Source organism: Montipora capricornis, chromosome 2 (genome assembly GCF_036669925.1).
Source record: "Montipora capricornis isolate CH-2021 chromosome 2, ASM3666992v2, whole genome shotgun sequence".
Taxonomy (NCBI): Eukaryota; Metazoa; Cnidaria; class Anthozoa; order Scleractinia; family Acroporidae; genus Montipora; species Montipora capricornis.
Window position 1 is genome coordinate 28,961,373 of NC_090884.1, and position 5,000 is coordinate 28,966,372.

Here is a 5,000-nt window from a genome sequence, read left to right on the forward strand (position 1 = left end):
AAATTATTTTTGTTATATAACTGTTTTTGCCCCCAGCAGCGCATGCTCTCATTGGTTACTTCAAATTCACATGACATCTAACAATAACACTTTTGCCGTTCAAAAGTCTCTGAGCGGGCAACAGTGCAAAATCTATGACGTCAGAGGGTAACAGTGCACTGTTGCCTGCAACTGTTGACCGAAGACCACCGTTGCTGTTCCCATTGCACGTTTTCCTATTTGTGATATATAACAAATCACTTAATGACTGGTCTCTCAGGAAACAGTTCATTTTGTTTCCCTCGTCTGCGCCTCAGGGGAACATTGGAAATTTTTAGGGAAACAAAATGAACTGTTTCCCTCGGGACCAGTCATTAAGTGTTTACTGTTGGAATAATAGGAAAATTATTGACCTTGGGTGTTCGGTGACACAGCTACATTGTAAAGCATAACCATTATGAAAATGATATCTGTTTTACTTTATTATAGTGAGCTAACTTTTTGGTGTGGTGTTACTCACAGGTCTTGTAATAGGCCAAAAGCAATTTGAGAAATTCATGGGGTTGTGCATCGCGTTCAATGCAGTTTGTTCTGTGCATGTAAATAATAATATGAAATGAAACATGTTTAGTGTGTTACTGATTACAGCCAACAGCCTGTGGCGCTCAATATAATGCTAAGCAGTGTACTGCTGTCAGTGGTGTGTGTGTCTTGGTGAAGGGAGGGGGGAGGGGTTAGTACTGCAAAGGCATTGGCATGTCATTGTCGTAATGAGCTAAACCCAAATACTTACCTTCATGTTTTTTTGTGAAAGTTTTTGTTTTCGTTCTCGATTTTTCTCTGCTTAATATCCAGTTCCTGCCTTTGATCCTTGAGGGTTTTCTACCTGTCTGACTAATTCTGTGTAACTTAGTGCTTCAGTTCTCTTGGCAGATTTTTGGCACTGACAAAGAAGGGGGCGTAGAATCTATATTGAGGGTTGGGAAAATTCAATTCGGGCAGATTATTATTGCAACTATTGTAATGTTATTCCATCACTCACCTTCATTGGTGAAATGTATTCATCCATGTGGCAAATTCTGTAGTCTTTGTGAGCCAGTAGCAAGTGGCCCTCGAATAAAAATTTTATAGTGTGGTGAACTGCTGGCATCAAAAGCCAAAAAAAGTGCTTTGCACATTGAACTAGAGCACCTTTGCTGACTTTTTCAGTCTCTAAATGGAAAAAGCAGCTTTGTTGAATTAACGTAACTCGCCCCTTGCAAAGAGTCCCATAAACTTGAAAAAGCACACAATCCCCCAGCAGTCAGATGTGACAGTTGACATATTTTATTTTTAGTTACACAAAACATAGCAATGAATGTTGTTAAAGGGAAAAAAATAACAGGGTTTGTTGTCAATATTTGCCGCTGTTTTAAATATAACAGGCAGCCGCTCTGTCGCCTTGGCTTATAAAGCGAGAAAACTTACATTGTATTACATAAACAATGTCGACAAGATATTAACTCGAAGTTAAAAACATACATGTACGTTATATGCATTTCAGGACAACTTACGACCCCAAAACCTCACAAACTATATCGAGTGGCGTGAAAGTATAAGGCACTGGACTTCGCTTTTCTGTGTAAAACCAGTTACAACTGTGAAGACGAACACTAGCGGTAAAAAAACCTGCTTCTCTTAAAAATTCGATTTGAAAAAGTCTCTCTTGGTGTATGAAATCGGAATTCCACCTTTAAACACCTCTCAAAAATTTTCATATCAACGAAAAAAAAGTCATATTTGATATGTTTCGCGAAAACAATTTACCTCCAACATATCTCTGTTCTGAGCTTAAAGAGTAACCGACCACCTTAAGAAACGCAAAACTCTAAACAACGAACGTCAAATGAAGCTTCGAAACTGGTCAAAAACTCTATAGCTTTAGGCGAACTGGTTTTGGTCCGATCTCTTCCCTGACGGCTCTGAAGCATCGTTGAATGATGGCAGATTCAGATCATCTTTTTGCAAATTTTCTCAGAGAAACGCCAGCGGCGTGACAGCCTCCACAATGACGTGGTGGATTTTGATTTGTCGTCCGCCATTTTGAAAATGGAATGGCGGCAACACAAGTGTGATTCTAGTGCGCATGTCTAGCGGTTTTTGCGCTCTGTCCATTAACGTGCTATGATCATTAAGCAAATCACGTGACTTACCAGCAAACTCTTGACGTCGCTGAGTATCGATATCGATATGGAAGAAAAATATCAGAATAGATTTTTGGCAAGGATCTCATGGATATACACACCAACCATAACTCAAAAAAATAACCATTCTAAATCAGTTTCTAGACCTAAATATTGCTATAGCAATAACATAAACGAAAGTTTATTCCTAATCACTGAAATGGGCACTTAGACTTATCTGTAAAATGAGAGTTTAACCTAGGGGACTCGTGGTGGGTATATCCATGAGATCTTTTCCAGATTTTTTGCAAGGCAGCCATGTTGCATGGCAGGAACAATGAAAATGTTTTGTATTAGAAAGAACATTTGTTCCCATAGGAAAAAGAATCTATTGTTCCTGCCATGCAACGTGGCTGCCGTGCAAAACCTCTATAGTCTTTGTTATCCTGTCGATTTAAAAACAATGGAAATGGTATCCACCCATCCTTGCTAAAACGCTTAAAATAGATTAAGATTCTTATTATATATCAAGATTGATGGACTCTTGTATGAACTTCATAAATCGTCTCCGAAAAATTCGCAAATCAAGTCTATCAAAAACAAACTTGACCGAAGAGTATTCAGGCGCAATTGCTACCGCGATATATTCTACTTCTCTTATGGTGCTTTTAGACTCCTTTTAATCACTGAGATCTGTGAAACAAAATTTTTACACTGGAGCAATGGTTCAATTGATCTTTGAGTAACCAGGCACTATACAAACGTTTGGCCGTTTTTGAAAAATGAGAGAGGCAAACGTCGACCTGCTATGAATGATCCACATGCAGAAACTAGGTATTGTCGAAAAAACAATGGACGGTGCGATAGAGCGTAATAAAACAAATGTTGTTTCTGCCTCTCACCTTTTCAGCTTCTTGCCATCTCGTATGGAATATGGGCTTACGAAACTGTAATTTTGAATGCTTTTTTTTCACAATTAATTTATTCATCGACGTAATCAGCAACATTGCAGATTGATTCATTAGAGAAGTCGTTCTAAACAAAGATCGTCGAAAAAATCCGAAATGTAAGCTGCAAGTTCTGGGCTCCTAGTTACACTAAAGAGTAAGATGGCACGACATAAGAATGATTTTTATTTAATCAACAGGATCAGCGAGCTTGTCTCGTAATGGACTTTATGGAAGGCGGAGATTTGTCAACAGATCTTGAAAAACAAAATGGAAGATTTCCGGAAGCAACCGCAAGGTAATGAGTTACAATCACCGTGCATATCGTAGTGTCAGTGAGAATAGGAACGTATTATTTTTCTCATTTGTTTTCTCTTTGTGTGTTTTACTTAAGATTTTACATCTCTGAACTTATCTGCGGCTTGGAGTTTTTACACTTGAATGGAATCGTTCACCGGTATGTATCATGAGATGAATAACTACCAATTTTATTGACCACTTACCACAGGGGCTGCTCAGGGCCATTCAAACAAATTATAGTACAGAACAGAACAATTTTAAGAATCAGAAACTTCAGGAGGTAGGCTATTCACATAAGCACCCAAAAATGAGAAACATTGACTACCAGGAACTTCAAATCTCATGGGCAAGCGTTAGCCCACCATGCACCGCCTTCAGACAAAAGCCATATATGGTGCTTTGTGTAAACCTTTTTTTTGTTATATATTTTCCTATTACAAAGTAGGCATTTTCTGGGTGTTTATTCTTCATATTATCCGTATTTTCTTGTTTAAGGGACTTGAAATTTGACAATGTCTTAATAAACCGAGAGGGACACATCAAAATAGCTGATTTTGGACTGTCCCATTATGGAACGCCATTCGAAGAAATCTGTGACAACGAGATCTGCGGGACGGACCTGTATATCGCTCCAGAGGTAAGGATCCTAGCACCAATCCCGGCAGTTCCCTGGTCTCGTCTTCGAAGGAGAAGCTTAGAAAACGAAGCTGTTCTTGGCCACATGCACTGGCACACGAATTTATAACCACTTTAATTTATGACGACGACGGCTAAAGCCTTGGCCAAACTATCGAACAAAGTTGAATCCCACAGGAAACATTGTTAGATGTAAATGTGGTGGCACAACACTATCCAACATTGCTTGAAGAAATTGATCCAAATAGAAGTTGGCACTTAATTTGAAAATATGGTGCTAACAATGAAACAAAAACCGCTTGTAGCGTTTATGCTGCTGGAGCTGTTTGAGGACGGATTCAAACGTGGAAAAAACAAACAATGGTTAAGAAGACGAGTACAAAAGGGCTTGCCAAAAGGGCTTGTTCACTGCAAGATATATCCACTCGGATCAATTTGCAAGCTATTGAACAAGACATCTCCACACAGAGCGATAATGGTGTCCAACAGACATGGCCCTGCTTCATACTCGCTGATCAAGGTTCTTTGTGTTCGTCAACAACCACGACGTCCCCTTGGTCCTTTCCAGCCATCTTTTCACCAAATGATGCTTGAAAATAAGATAGCGATCGGTGATTGGGAAGCAGCACGAACGTGACTCTATTCAGGACACAACTTTGTTGGAAGAGCGGCAAATCACGGCTTGCTTTTGATATACCGGATCCGGAATAATTAACGCCGATAATACAAATCAACAAGGCCCAATCAGAATAACAATGGTTCTTCCGCCACTTTGATCCGGTATATGAAAGTCTACCGCAAATCACTGCAATATTGTCGAGCAGACTTGTTAGGAGTAATCATTATGTTTGATCAAAAGCAAACTCCATTCAACACTTCATCGAACAAAAAATGTTGGACGAATATCTTCCAACTTGGGTGTCCAAACGGTCGAACAATGTTGGACCGAGTAAAATTGGAGCGTTGAATTCAACTT